We start from the raw sequence: 16,256 nt of genomic DNA on the forward strand, positions 1-16,256 counted from the left end.
TCTTCTCTTCTTATCATAACCGTGAGTACAAGAGTCTTTGTCTTCTACACAAAGTCGCTACAAGTCATCCCGGCAGAGTAATGCACTATCTAGCCAAGGCCCCCAAGACAGTCCCTGAACCGACTCAACTCACCTACACTTCTTTTCTTTCTATCTTCACTACAAGCACCCATGCAAAACGTTCTGTATTGTCAACCAGAAGAAAGGACATTATTTGTTGTGGTTATTTTTGCCGTATTTTTCACTATCTATCCTTGTACTACTGTATTGCACTGAAGAGAATTCAAGTAAAGTGTTATCCTTGTTTAGGTGCCGGACTCATTACTGCCCATTGCACCTACACACCTGGTTGCACCTTCTACAAGGTCCAGTGCTTGTATACCCGTGGTTGGGCATCACCCCTCCCGGCCACCATGACGAGTGCCTAGTTAATACCATCACACCAAGCCCACTGCTAACACCACCCAGCAACCCCGGGTTACAGCATCCGCCTGTCCTGACCCTGGGATCAGCGTCTCCATGTTCTGCTGTTATTGGCTTCTTGTCTTGATGGTTTGGTTACAGATCTATGAAGGGGTCGGGGACTTGGCCTCAGTAATCGGCATTGTGCGCCTCCATCTTATTGCCCCTCCGGGTCTCAGTCCTGGATTTGCCCCTGTGACCTGGAATAACCTGATACAGATGTCAGATATGTCGTAAGCCCAAGATTTCCCATAACGGTGTAAGGATGATGAAGGGTTAATGATGTCCCAATAAGACGATCTCCGCACCAGATGGACGACGTTGGTTTTGATCTGTTCTGAGGAAAATCTCACCTCAGGTTGTGAATTCACTGGAAAACCACAATGTGAGGGCGGGAGGGGGCACCGGGGCGTAATAAGGTATAAATACTCAGCACTGAGACTGCGCCAGACACAGCGGCTGCAGGACCCTTCTCAGGTGAGTCCACTCCTCTATATGAGAACTCTCTGCAGGGACTAGTCACTGACTATAGGGGGCGCTCCATCATGTATGCAGGGTGAGGATTATACTACAAGCACATCAGCTGCCGTCCATCTCCAGGGACGTGTGTCCAGCTCTGGCTGCCGGCCTCTGGGGACCAGATGTCCTGGTTACTCTGTAAGAGGGGAAACTCCAACCTGCTGCAATTATCACCGATCCACTGGATAGATGATAACTGTCCGATCTATGGGGGACTGACTGCTGGGACCCCCAATGGTCAGAAGATGGGACCCCCGACCACAGGAACTCTGAATGGGGCGGGAGTCATGCATCTGCCCTGCTGCCCCATTCAGGTTATGGCTCTGACTTACCCCAGGCTGGTGTAACATTATATATATATATATATATATATATATATATATATATATATATATATATTATTATTAGATTATTTGCTGCTGAAAGGATTCTCTATGGTTTTTCTCCATTACTCTGTCCTCGTCCTCTTGCTACATTACTCTGTTTTCCTCACCACAGACCTTCCTTTTGTCTTCCAAATTTCTCTGTCCACCTCTTTCAAGACCTGTCCTTTCCCTTCAACCGTACTCAGTTCTCCTCCTCCTAGACCTGTCCTCTTTTTTCTACATTGCTTTATGAGCCTAAATCTAGATTTGTCCTGTCTTCTAGATTACTTAGGGCTTCTTATTCTAGACCTTTCTTTCTACTTCTACATTCCTCTTAGACTATTCTCTATATCACCCCTAAAAAGCCGTCCTTCATGTTGTCCTCTTTGTACAGCTACATTACTCTGTCCTCCACCTTCTAGACCCATCTTCTTCCATCTGCCTTACACTGTGCTTCTCATTCTAGACCTGTCCTCCTACTACGTTACTCTCTGTTCCTCCTTTCCTTCTATATGAAGTAATAATCCTCCTTCTAGATTTGTCTCTAGCGTTCTACATTACTTTATGCTACTTCTTCTAGACCTGCCCTCTAAATTACTCTGTCCACTTTCTTCTAGACCTGTCCTCCTCCTTTTATGCTACTCTGTGCTCCACCTGCTAGAGATGTCTCTTCCTCCTACATTACTCTGTCCTCCTCCTCCTACTTCTAGACCTGTCCTCCTCCTCCTCCTACATTACTCTGTCCTCCTCCTCCTCCTACATTACTCTGTCCTCCTCCTCCTCCTACATTACTCTGTCCTCCTCCTCCTCCTCCTCCTCCATTACTCTGTCCTCCAGCTCCTCCTACATTACTCTGTCCTCCTCATCCTACATTACTCTGTCCTCCTCCTCCTCCTCCTACATTACTCTGTCCTCCTCCTCTTCCTACATTACTCTGTCCTCCTCCTCCTCCTACATTACTCTGTCCTCCTCCTCCTCCTCCTACATTACTCTGTCCTCCTCCTCCTCCTACATTACTCTGTCCTCCTCCTCCTCCTACATTACTCTGTCCTCCTCCTCCTACATTACTCTGTCCTCCTCCTCCTCCTACATTACTCTGTCCTCCTCCTCCTACATTACTCTGTCCTCCTCCTCCTCCTCCTACATTACTCTGTCCTCCTACATTACTCTGTCCTCCTCCTCCTCCTCCTACATTACTCTGTCCTCCTACATTACTCTGTCCTCCTCCTCCTCCTCCTCCTACATTACTCTGTCCTCCTCCTCCTCCTCCTACATTACTCTGTCCTCCTCATCCTACATTACTCTGTCCTCCTCCTCCTACATTACTCTGTCCTCCTCCTCTTCCTACATTACTCTGTCCTCCTCCTCCTCCTACATTACTCTGTCCTCCTCCTCCTCCTCCTACATTACTCTGTCCTCCTCCTCCTCCTACATTACTCTGTCCTCCTCCTCCTCCTACATTACTCTGTCCTCCTCCTCCTACATTACTCTGTCCTCCTCCTCCTACATTACTCTGTCCTCCTCCTCCTCCTCCTACATTACTCTGTCCTCCTACATTACTCTGTCCTCCTCCTCCTCCTCCTACATTACTCTGTCCTCCTACATTACTCTGTCCTCCTCCTCCTCCTCCTCCTACATTACTCTGTCCTCCTCCTCCTCCTCCTACATTACTCTGTCCTCCTCCTCCTCCTCCTACATTACTCTGTCCTCCTCCTCCTCCTCCTACATTACTCTGTCCTCCTCCTCCTCCTCCTACATTACTCTGTCCTCCTCCTCCTCCTACATTACTCTGTCCTCCTACATTACTCTGTCCTCCTCCTCCTCCTACATTACTCTGTCCTCCTCCTCCTCCTACATTACTCTGTCCTCCTCCTCCTACATTACTCTGTCCTCCTCCTCCTCCTACATTACTCTGTCCTCCTCCTCCTCCTCCTTCTCCTACATTACTCTGTCCTCTTCCTCCTCCTACATTACTCTGTCCTCCTCCTCCTACATTACTCTGTCCTCCTCCTCCTACATTACTCTGTCCTCCTCCTCCTACATTACTCTGTCCTCCTCCTCCTCATCCTCCTACATTACTCTGTCCTCCTCCTCCTACATTACTCTGTCCTCCTCCTCCTACATTACTCTGTCCTCCTCCTCCTCATCCTCCTACATTACTCTGTCCTCCTCCTCCTCCTACATTACTCTGTCCTACTCCTCCTCCTCCTACATTACTCTGTCCTCTTCCTCCTCCTACATTACTCTGTCCTCCTCCTCCTACATTACTCTGTCCTCCTTCTCCTACATTACTCTGTCCTCCTCCTCCTCCTTCTCCTACATTACTCTGTCCTCTTCCTCCTCCTACATTACTCTGTCCTCCTCCTCCTACATTACTCTGTCCTCCTCCTCCTACATTACTCTGTCCTCCTTCTCCTACATTACTCTGTCCTCCTCCTCCTACATTACTCTGTCCTCCTCCTCCTCCTCCTACATTACTCTGTCCTCCTCCTCCTCCTCCTACATTACTCTGTCCTCCTCCTCCTCCTCCTCCTACATTACTCTGTCCTCCTCCTTCTTCTACATTACATTACTCTGTACTCCTCCTCCTCCTACATTACTCCGTCCTCCTCCTCCTACATTACTCCGTCCTCCTCCTCCTACATTACTCTGTCCTCCTCCTCCTCCTCCTACATTACTCTGTCCTCCTCCTCCTCCTCCTACATTACTCTGTCCTCCTCCTCCTCCTCCTCCTACATTACTCTGTCCTCCTCCTCCTACATTACTCTGTCCTCCTCCTCCTCCTCCTCCTCCTACATTACTCTGTCCTCCTCCTCCTCCTACATTACTCTGTCCTCCTCCTCCTCCTACATTACTCTGTCCTCCTCCTCCTACATTACTCTGTCCTCCTCCTCCTCCTACATTACTCTGTCCTCCTCCTCCTACATTACTCCGTCCTCCTCCTCCTACATTACTCTGTCCTCCTCCTCCTCCTACATTACTCTGTCCTCCTCCTCCTCCTCCTACATTACTCTGTCCTCCTCCTCCTCCTCCTACATTACTCTGTCCTCCTCCTCCTCCTCCTCCTACATTACTCTGTCCTCCTCCTCCTCCTCCTACATTACTCTGTCCTCCTCCTCCTCCTCCTCCTCCTACATTACTCTGTCCTCCTCCTCCTCCTACATTACTCTGTCCTCCTACATTACTCTGTCCTCCTCCTCCTCCTACATTACTCTGTCCTCCTCCTCCTCCTACATTACTCTGTCCTCCTCCTCCTACATTACTCTGTCCTCCTCCTCCTCCTACATTACTCTGTCCTCCTCCTCCTCCTTCTCCTACATTACTCTGTCCTCTTCCTCCTCCTACATTACTCCGTCCTCCTTCTCCTACATTACTCTGTCCTCCTCCTCCTACATTACTCTGCCCTCCTTCTCCTCCTCTTACATTACTCTGTCCTCCTCCTCCTCCTCCTACATTACTCTGTCCTCCTCCTCCTCCTCCTACATTACTCTGTCCTCCTCCTCCTCCTCCTCCTACATTACTCTGTCCTCCTCCTCCTCCTACATTACTCTGTCCTCCTCCTTCTTCTACATTACATTACTCTGTCCTCCTCCTCCTCCTACATTACTCCGTCCTCCTCCTCCTACATTACTCCGTCCTCCTCCTCCTACATTACTCTGTCCTCCTCCTCCTCCTACATTACTCTGTCCTCCTCCTCCTCCTCCTACATTACTCTGTCCTCCTCTTACATTACTCTGTCCTCCTCCTCCTCCTCCTACATTACTCCGTCCTCCTCCTCCTACATTACTCCGTCCTCCTCCTTCTTCATCACTGTAATCTTCTGATATCTCCCCTCTCTGCAGGATAATTGTCTCTATTTTTCTGTATTGGAACATAGATTCCTGGTGCTACAATTCACATCTCTCCTCTACACCCACATCTCCACCCTGTGCCAGTCACACCCACATCTCCACCCTGTGCCAGTCACACCGACATCTCCACCTTGTGCCAGTCACACCGACATCTCCACCCTGTGCCAGTCACACTGACATCTCCACCCTGTGCCAGTCACACTGACATCTCCACCCTGTGCCAGTCACACCCACATCTCCACCCTGTGCCAGTCACACCCACATCTCCACCTTGTGCCAGTCACACCAACATCTCCACCCTGTGCCAGTCACACTGACATCTCCACCCTGTGCCAGTCACACTGACATCTCCACCCTGTGCCAGTCACTCCGACATCTCCACCCTGTGCCAGTGACACTGACAGCTCTACCCTGTGCCAGTCATTACAATGGCATCTGCCACCCATCTATTATCTGAACCTCCTAGTCTTAAATTCAAGACTTTGCGATTGCTATTACCTCACAGATTGTAAGCTCTTGTGGCCAGGACTCTCTCTCTCCTTATTGGTAGTTTGTTACTCTGTAATATGTGGTCACAGTCATGTAACATCCTCATCGGATTGATCACCTGTTTGTTTCCTTGCCAGGACGCCTGCCCAGTGCCAGCAACGCCAGGACCAGTGAGACTGCAGAGACCGCAGAGAGCAAGAGACCGTTACATACAGTAGACAGACATGAGTGGTAGAGGAAACATTAGTGATGTCAAGGGAGGGGGAAGCGTTAGCGGAGGAGGAGGAGGAGGACCAGGAAATATTAGTGGGGGAGGAGGAGCAGGAACAGTTGACAAAGTCGATGGAGGAAACGTTAGCATAGGAGGAGGAGGAGGAAGCGTTAACATAAAAAGAAACTGAAACATTTGTGGAGGAGGAGGGGGAGGGGAAAATGGAAGTGGCGGACGTGGTGACCGCTGTTGATAGCTGACCCTGTATACACTGTGTTCAAACCCTGTGGGGGGCATTTATGAAGGAAGAAGAAGCAGATTCACCCCTTCTCCCCGCTCGACTAATGATGCAAATCTTCACCTGCTGGACTAGACGCAGGGCCGGACGGGTCTACTAAGAGGCATGCGCCTCATTATGAACCCCGCCAGGGAAAAGGGGGTGGGGCCTAATTAAAGCCGGTGTTCTCATACGCTGGCCTTATTAAATGCCCCCCATGTGTGTATACAGTGGATAAAGCTCTGGGCACATGCACCTAACATATCCATAGGGCTCCATTCCCCTTGCAGAAGCCACCACACTGTCCATCACACCTGGGGCTTCCTGTTGGCGGCATGTGCCGGGAAGCCTTCCTGACGTATACCGGAAGGGAATGACTGAACACAGTGTGCACAGAGTCTTACAGGGAGTCATCACCTGACGCCCCGAGACCTGAATGAAAAAATCTCTTTCCCCAACCCAAACACCCCCACCTCCATAACTACACCCACTGGTTCCCCAATATACAGGCCCCGATACAGACATACTCTGTACTGTTTTTAACATTTTGGACAGAAAAAAAAAAAACGCTTATCCTGTAATGGTTTCTGTATTTCCCTATAGACTAGGGAAATATACACCGAACAGAGACAGTGGGGTTTTTAGTTCTTTTGGGGGCACTACTCCCCCTCCTCTCCACCACAGACCCTGCAGCCAGCACCATCCCAGCCTCTATACCTAATCTCCCAATATAGCCTCACCACCCCCACCTGCAGCCTATCCCCAGCATAGCCGCCTTATCCCTGCTTGTTCATTGTCTTCTCCCGACCCCGGAATAAAGAACAAAGAGCGCAGAAACTTTCACCTGGATCCAGTAAAGTGACATCTGTGTATAAAGAGAAGAGCGGAGAGCGAGACGTCATCTGTACCGCGGGGACTGACAGGTGAGCGCAGCTCTGGGGGCAGATAATGATGGGGGTTGATGGGGGTAATAAGAGCCTGACAGTCACATCAGTCACAGGTGAGCGCATCTCTGGGGGCAGATAATGGTGGGGGGTGATGGGGGTAATAAGAGCCTGACAGTCACATCAGTCACAGGTGAGTGCAGCTCTGGGGGCAGATAGTGATGGTGGTGATGGGGGTAATAAGAGCCTGACAGTCACATCAGTCACAGGGGAGTGCAGCTCTGGGGGCAGATAATGATGGGGGTGATGGGGTAATAAGAGCCTGACAGTCACATCAGTCACAGGTGAGAACAGGAGGATATAAGATCCTAATAACAGAATCCCTGACCTGATGGTAAATGTGACCTGCCGGGGTGACTGTCCGGGCCTTCTGGATTACTTTACTTCCTCTAAGATTTCCCATCTGATATTTCCCATCTGGTTCTGTCAGTGTCTCCTCAGTAACAGGATATATAACGATGGATCTGTCAGGAGGGAAGAGGAATGGACCCTACAAAACTCATTACAGAAGGAATCACTCGGTTCCTCCATCTAATTCTATTTTAAGCTGAATCAGATTCATCCTGGAGCAGGGACCCCTCTTATAATGCAGGTGTCCCTGTTTTTGCAGACTGAGGTGTGAGGGATAAACTGTACAAATAATATCAGATAATCCGCCATACAGTGCTAATCCTGCCAGTCACTGCCTGAGAAATGACGCCACACAGTCCCATAATACCCCTCACCGTCCCCGAATAATAACCATAAATAGGAACATTCATTGCCAAGATACAAGGCCGGAATACAACCGAATCTAATCCGCACCAGGTCACCAAATTCCAACCATGTCACAAAAGAAATCCAAAGCTCTTCTGCCGCTTCGCTTCCGTCCTGCAGTTTGGTGACTATTCCCTTTTGCCGGCACTGACGATTTGATGGTGACACCAGCTGTAATAGAATATGGTGCACCAATAATACTCCACATAGTGACCCCAGTAATAACGTAAGCCACATACCCTGCCCCTTTATATCATCTGTATGGCTGGGAAATTGCCTCTCTGAGCCCTGGTGGGACTGTGTGCAGGAGATTGGGACATGTGTCGCCTGTTATCCTTCTTATGTTTCTTCTGATGATCAAAACAAAATATAAGACAGCGCTCCATAGCGTGACTCAGACAGGGCTGAAGTGGTGAAAGTATCACATAGATCTCTCACCTGAGCAGGTTGTGCTGGTGTAAGGCCCAACTCTTACTGATAGCATGTGAATGAACCGCAGCCACTCCCGACTAATCCCCACAGGTATTAAAGACAGTCAGTATCCTCCTCCACTCCAAGGCGGGTAAAACAGGTGCAGGTCCAAGAGGTAAAAGTGACATAAAATATCATAAAATTTATTTAAAGAATTATGCCAGCGACACAAAACGCGTTTCGAGACCGGTCCGGTCTCTTTATCAAGTGTCTACAGACACTTGACACTAGATAAAGAGACCGCAGCGGTCTCGAAACGCGTTTTGTGTCGCTGGCATAATTCTTTAAATAAATTTTATGATATTTTATATCACTTTTACCTCTTGGACCTGCACCTGTTTTACCCACCTTGGAGTTGAGGAGGATCTTCTGATGATCGGCAGTCCAGACAGCAGTGACGTGGACCCTTATAGACAGCAGTGACGTGGACTCTCATAGACAGCAGTGACGTGTAGTCTCATAGACAGCAGTGACGTGGACTCTCATAGACAGCAGTGACAGTGACTTTCCGCCAGGGTATAAAGTATAGTGAGGTAAATGGTTGTTACTCTCAGATGGTGAGGTTGGTGTCACTGACCTGGAGCTGATAGGTGGGATACGGCCGGATACAGAGTTAATCCCAGCTATGGCCGGCGATGAGTGACTCTGATACAGCGACCTGAAGATGTCACAACATGGAAAAGAGTCTGGGGGGATTTCCGGTTTCTGACCCTCTGTAATCCTCCAACCCCTAATGTTACCCCCAAAGCTCCAATCCCATTCATTGTCTCCTCTCCGCAGGTTTCCCAGCATGGATGTGGAGAGAGATGGCGTCAGCTCCGCAGCTTCACTATCACCTCCCTGAGGAGCTTCAGGATGGAGAAGACGTCCATGGAAGAATGTGAGCCTCTCCCCAGAGCGGTGACCCTGATCAGAGGTGAGCGCCCCCTACTGGTCACTATGCAGGGAGATGTCTCTGCTGTACAGGCAATAGAAAAGTGATACCACAATGCCCCCGAGCATGTGTCCTGTGCCAACCTCCTACATAGATGATATCACTATAACATGGGGGCTACTCAGGGTTAGTCACAGTATAATGATAGTCCTGGTGGTCTGAGGTAAAAGTTCTCCCCTCTCCTCCATAGTGCCACAACTGAGACCCCTCCAACATCACTTCCTGTGTTCTCTCTCTGCACTATTACAGCTCCACCCCCACTTCCTGTGTTCTGTCTTGATCTCTCTGCTTCTAGAGACAGGATTCCCTTAGCAGCAGGCAGTGGATGGCAGTGTGAGGAAAAGTGAGACATCTTGTTGTAAAGACTGTAGGCCTTTCATTTTTCATAAATAATGTGATGTATAACAGTATTACAGATGGCCTGGGCTATCAAATGGGGGAAGGTGGTGTCCTGGTATTAAGCGTGACCCTAGAAAACATCACCGTAATGAGAATTTTCTCTTCCTCAGGAAAACCCTGTGGGGAACATCACCGGCTACGACGATCTGCTGGACGAGCACTGCAACTATAAAGCCCCAGTGTCACCGGAGCCGAATATAACTACCAGGAGCCTCCTCTATAATCCTCCACCTTACATGATGGACAGGAGGCGATTATATATACCAGGAGCCTCCTCTATAATCCTCCACCTTACATGATGGACAGGAGGTGATTATATATACCAGGAGCCTCCTCTATAATCCTCCACCTTACATGATGGACAGGAGGGGATTATATATACCAGGAGCCTCCTCTATAATCCTCCACCTTACATGATGGACAGGAGGTGATTATATATACCAGGAGCCTCCTCTATAATCCTCCACCTTACATGATGGACAGGAGGTGATTATATATATACCAGGAGCCTCCTCTATAATCCTCCACCTTACATGATGGACAGGAGGTGATTATATATATACCAGGAGCCTCCTCTATAATCCTCCACCTTACATGATGGACAGGAGCCGCTGTATCTGAATTCTTATCCATAAATAATCCCAATCGCCATAAGCAATAAACATATAAAAACAACACATTGTAGCGTCTTCCTTCTGTGCTCATATCTGATCTAATGATGTCACAAGCTGAGGCTGCACTACTGAGGCTGCACTACTGAGGCCTGATGCCTCCATGTCCCATTAATAGAGGATAGATAATCCCCATGGCTCCAAACACTGATGCTGCAAATATAAAGAGACAGACTAGTCCTCTTAAAGCTGTAGTGCATGAAATACAGAGTCCTTGTACACACGGTGCTAAATAGTAGTTTAAGGTTTAGACAAAGTCTCTTTAGGAGTAGTAGTTTGGTAAGTTTGGGACTTGGTTAGTTACTTAATGTGAAGACTAGTTGGACTACCCTAAGGGTGCCTTCACACACACCAGATCCGCAGCGGATTTCACAGTTCTTTTCTATGAGAATACATACTCGCAGCGGGATTGACATCCCGCTATGTGTATGTAAATTAACCCCCCAGCGGCCGGAGCATACATTCCCACTTCGGCTTGCTTCGGTGGTACATGCATGTTCCCTCGGGAGAATGAGGAGCAGGTGAGCTTTGTCCTGACAGGTTGGCGCTTTCTTGCTCCTGCTCATCGCCCCGTGGCTTAACTTCTTCAATGCATCCTGCATAACATCTGCTTTTGGCCCCCTGTGTAGTCTCCTATAGTAGATGTCCCCTTTGTAGTCTCCTATAGTAGATGCCCCCTGTGTAGTCTCTCTATAGTAGATGCCCCCTGTGTAGTCTCCTATAGTAGATGTCTCCTGTGTAGTCTCCTATAGTAGATGTCCCCTGTGTAGTCTCCTATAGTAGATGCCCCCTGTGTAGCCTCCCTATAGTAGATGTCTCCTGTGTAGTCTCCTATAGTAGATGCCTCCTGTGTAGTATCCTATAGTAGATGTCTCCTGTGTAGTCTCCTATAGTAGATGCCCCCTGTGTAGTCTCCTAAAGTAGATGCCCCCTGTGTAGTCTCCTATAGTAGATGCCCCCTGTGTAGTCTCCTATAGTAGATGCCCCCTGTGTAGTCTCCTATAGTAGATGTCCCCTGTGTAGTCTCCTATAGTAGATGCCCCCTGTGTAGCCTCCCTATAGTAGATGCCCACTGCTTAGGCTCCTATAGCAAAAGACCCCTTTGTAGTCTCCTATAGTAGATGTCTCCTGTGTAGTCTCCTATAGGAGATGCCTCCTGTGTAGTCTCCTATAGGAGATGCCTCCTTTGTAGTCTCCTATAGTAGATGTCCCCTGTGCAGTCTCCTATAGTAGATGCTTCCTGTGTAGTCTCCTATAGTAGATGTCTCCTGTGTACTCTCCTATAGTAGATGCCTCCTGAGTAGTCTCCTATAGTAGATATCCCTTGTGTAGTCTCCTATAGTAGATGTCTCCTGTGTACTCTCCTATAGTAGATGCCTCCTGAGTAGTCTCCTATAGTAGATGTCCCTTGTGTAGTCTCCTATAATAGATGCCTCCTGTGTAGTCCCCTTATTTTAGGTGGTCCCCTGTGTAGTCTCCTATAGTAGATGTCCCTGTGTAGTCTCCTATAGTAGATGCCCCCTGTGTAGTCTCCTATAGTAGATTTCTCCTGTGTAGTCTCCTATAGTAGATGCCTCCTGTGTAGTCTCCTATAGTAGATGCTTCCTGTGTAGTCTCCTATAGTAGATGCCTCCTGTGTAGTCTCCTATAGTAGATGCTTCCTGTGTAGTCTCCTATAGTAGATGCCTCCTGTGTAGTCTCCTATAGTAGATGTCCCCTGTGTAGTCTCCTATAGTAGATGCTTCCTGTGTAGTCTCCTATAGTAGATGTCTCCTGTGTACTCTCCTATAGTAGATGTCTCCTGTGTACTCTCCTATAGTAGATGCCTCCTGAGTAGTCTCCTATAGTAGATATCCCTTGTGTAGTCTCCTATAGTAGATGTCTCCTGTGTACTCTCCTATAGTAGATGTCCCTTGTGTAGTCTCCTATAGTAGATGCCTCCTGTGTAGTCCCCTTATTTTAGGTGGTCCCCTGTGTAGTCTCCTATAGTAGATGTCCCTGTGTAGTCTCCTATAGTAGATGCCCCCTGTGTAGTCTCCTATAGTAGATTTCTCCTGTGTAGTCTCCTATAGTAGATGCCTCCTGTGTAGTCTCCTATAGTAGATGCTTCCTGTGTAGTCTCCTATAGTAGATGCCTCCTGTGTAGTCTCCTATAGTAGATGCTTCCTGTGTAGTCTCCTATAGTAGATGCCTCCTGTGTAGTCTCCTATAGTAGATGTCCCCTGTGTAGTCTCCTATAGTAGATGCTTCCTGTGTAGTCTCCTATAGTAGATGTCTCCTGTGTACTCTCCTATAGTAGATGTCTCCTGTGTACTCTCCTATAGTAGATGCCTCCTGAGTAGTCTCCTATAGTAGATATCCCTTGTGTAGTCTCCTATAGTAGATGTCTCCTGTGTACTCTCCTATAGTAGATGTCCCTTGTGTAGTCTCCTATAATAGATGCCTCCTGTGTAGTCCCCTTATTTTAGGTGGTCCCCTGTGTAGTCTCCTATAGTAGATGTCCCTGTGTAGTCTCCTATAGTAGATGCCCCCTGTGTAGTCTCCTATAGTAGATTTCTCCTGTGTAGTCTCCTATAGTAGATGCCTCCTGTGTAGTCTCCTATAGTAGATGCTTCCTGTGTAGTCTCCTATAGTAGATGCCTCCTGTGTAGTCTCCTATAGTAGATGCTTCCTGTGTAGTCTCCTATAGTAGATGCCTCCTGTGTAGTCTCCTATAGTAGATGTCCCCTGTGTAGTCTCCTATAGTAGATGCTTCCTGTGTAGTCTCCTATAGTAGATGTCCCTTGTGTAGTCTCCTATAATAGATGCCTCCTGTGTAGTTCCCTTATTGTAGGTGGTCCCCTGTGTAGTCTCCTATAGTAGATGCCTCGTGTAGTCTCCTATAGTAGATGCCCCGTGTAGTCTCCTATAATACAGGCCCGCTGTGTAGTCTCCTATAGTAGATGTCTCCTATAGTAGATGCCTCCTGTGTAGTCTCCTATAGTAGATGCCTCCTGTGTAGTCTCCTATAGTAGATGTCCCTGTGTAGTCTCCTATAGTAGATGTCCCCTGTGTAGTCTCCTATAGTAGATGCTTCCTGTGTAGTCTCCTATAGTAGATGTCCCTTGTGTAGTCTCCTATAGTAGATGCCCCCTGTGTAGTGTCTTATAGTAGATGCCCCCTGTTTAGGCTCCTATAGTAGATGTCCCCTGTGTAGTCTCCTATAGTAGATGCCTCCTGTGTAGTCTCCTATAGTAGATGTCCCCTGTGTAGTCTCCTATAGTAGATGCTTCCTGTGTAGTCTCCTATAGTAGATGTCCCTTGTGTAGTCTCCTATAGTAGATGCCCCCTGTGTAGTGTCTTATAGTAGATGCCCCCTGTTTAGGCTCCTATAGTAGATGTCCCCTGTGTAGTCTCCTATAGTAGATGCCTCCTGTGTAGTCCCCTTATTGTAGGTGGTCCCCTGTGTAGCTGCCCTACAATAGATAAATAAGAAAAAACTAAACTCCCCTCCCACACGCCCCTGTTCTCTCTTCAGCCAGAGGCAGCATGTGTTACAGATGCCGCCTGCACCAAGAGAACAGGGGACCGTGTGGGAGGAGAGTTTTGTTTTTAGTGCGATTACAAGGGACGGCTCTGCAGCTGCACATCACTAAAGAATAGTCCGGTGAGCCTCTAAGTGATGTGCAGCTGTAGTGATATGAGATGTGGGCAGTTTAGACAGTTGTGGACCCCCCAGAATCCTAGGGCCCCTGCAGGCCACATGATCCACCCACATTATACTCCACCACTGCGCTAACCACCTTGGAGTCACTGGCGATACAGTTCTCTCCAGCTGTGCTTTACAATAGAAGAAAATACAGGGGAACATGATATATACCAGCCATGTGACATCAGGGATATATATACACAGATAGCACGCTATATACCTATACCTATACCTATACATATAACATTCTGTGATAGTGTCTTTAATCCATCTTGCTAATGATGCTTTAGAGGCTGCCTTACCCCGATTTGGACCTTGAAACTGGACAAACAGTGAATCCGAGGATCCGAATGATTCAGTCTGTTTAATATAAGCCAGAACTGCTCGTTTTACATCTAGAGAATGCAGCTTCTCTTCTTCCTCTCCTATGGGGGTGCTCACAGAGAGTGGGTAATATGATCTCTTGATGTTATCTAAAGAAGCCACCTTGGGTAGAAAACCTGGTCTCATTTGCAAGAAAAGACCCTCTTGATTGTAAGACAGATAGGGCTCCCTACAAGAGCGAGCTTGTAGCTCTCCCACTCTCTTGGCCGATACAATGGCCACTAGGAACAACGTCTTCCAGGATCTAAACCGAATAGATGATTCTTCTAATGGTTCGAAGGGTGAGGAAGATAATGCCTCTAACACCAAAGGCAAGTCCCAGGAGGCCACTGGAGTTTTCACCAGAGGACTCAGATTTTTAACAGCTTTAAAAAATCTCTTAATCAGAGGTTGTGTCAGGACTGTATCTTTGCGGAGCGTCATGCGTCCCTCTGCTCATGCTGTGCGGCCGAGAAGGTGCTGATTTTCTTGCATTCTGTTTCTATGTTTTGTTTTGTAGTGTGTGAACACTGGTTATTTGCTCACCTTGAGAGACACACCCGACTTTACCTGCTGAGTTCTGTCTGGCCATGTCAGGGTTAATCTGTGTTTTGGTTCTGCTGTGACTGACAGGTCTTCCTGCCAGTGATCTGTCTTGTTCTCAGGTGTCTGTGCTTGGAGTTCAGGGGGATGGTCCAATTATGTTCTGGATCAGAACCCTGGCCTCCTATATACTAACCTCAGTCTGGGATATCTTTGCCGGATATTGACTTGTCTCTGCCTGCTTGTGTGTTCTGTTTTCTGGTTTCTCCTGACTCCTGCTTAGTATTTTTGACCTCCCTTGTTTGCCGCCTGCCCCTGACCTCATTGCCTGTTTTCTGACTACGCTTTTGGATCCGATTTTGTACTTTTGCTGCCAGATTGTTGTGACCCGGACTGTCGACCATTCTTTATTGTGTTTTGTCTGTCTGTCTTGTCTTTTTGTCCCACCTAGCCAGTGCAGGGACCGCCGCCCAGTTGCTGCCCTAGGGTTTAGCCTAGGGGGGCAAATAGGTAGAGTCAGTGGGCGGGGCTGAGCTTAGGGCTCACTGTCTCTGTGTGTCTGGTGTCACCGGTTCCTGACATAATAACCGGCCTAAAAATTTTTTACTCCTTACCTGAGGCTAGTATAGACTCAGCACAGGAGTTGTCTGCCCACTTTGAGGGTCTTGCGGCCCTCGTTTCTGAGCTGGCCAAGCAAGTTCAGTTATTAGCCCAGCAGCTACCAGCTACCACTCCTGCCACCCCAGTGGTCACGCTCAAGGAGCCTGACAAGTGTGCAGGGGACCTGAACACATATGTGACATTTAAAGAAGCTTGGGTTAGTCACCCCACCCCTAGCTCCTTTGAAGAGGCCATTTCCCTGGCGATTTTTATCAATCGCACGCTAAGGGATCATAATGAAAATAGACCATGCCATGACCACCCCTGTGTCATTGATGTTCCTTCCTCTGTCCCCTCTAAACCTTTGCCTTCTATAACTTGTCCTCTGGTCACCCTGGAGGAACCTCCGGAACTGGGCAAAATTAATAGATCCCTGGCCCGCAAAGAACACAGAAGAAGGAATGGACTCTGTTTTTATTGTGGCAAAAGTGGACACTACATCAGCTTTTGTGCCAAGCGTCCCTCGAGGCCAGATCATCAGCGTCCAGGTGACTACCAGGAGGGTCATCTGGGCGCCCAGGTGGGTGTAGTTAGTGTGTGTCCCGCCAAGGATACCAAGTCTGCTGATTTGTGTAAGGTGGAAATTGGCTCTGTATATCCTGGTGATTGTGCCATATCTGTCTTCATGTAATGCTGAAATTGGCTCTGTGTCT

The 16,256-nt window shown here is 48.2% G+C and overlaps 1 long non-coding RNA gene across 2 annotated transcripts; it reads left to right on the forward strand.

The window, feature by feature from the left end:
- Positions 1-909: 909 nt before the first annotated feature.
- LOC138784257 (uncharacterized) lies at positions 910-10,353 on the forward strand. Of its 2 annotated transcripts, XR_011361796.1 has the most exons (4): positions 910-939; positions 5,824-7,097; positions 9,126-9,261; positions 9,789-10,353. It is a non-coding gene; the product is annotated as an uncharacterized lncRNA (long non-coding RNA). The 2 variants fall into 2 exon arrangements; XR_011361795.1 differs by lacking the exon at positions 910-939 and having other exon boundaries at positions 5,820-7,097.
- Positions 10,354-16,256: the final 5,903 nt, after the last annotated feature.

This window comes from Dendropsophus ebraccatus, chromosome 2 (genome assembly GCF_027789765.1).
Source record: "Dendropsophus ebraccatus isolate aDenEbr1 chromosome 2, aDenEbr1.pat, whole genome shotgun sequence".
NCBI classification, from domain to species: Eukaryota; Metazoa; Chordata; class Amphibia; order Anura; family Hylidae; genus Dendropsophus; species Dendropsophus ebraccatus.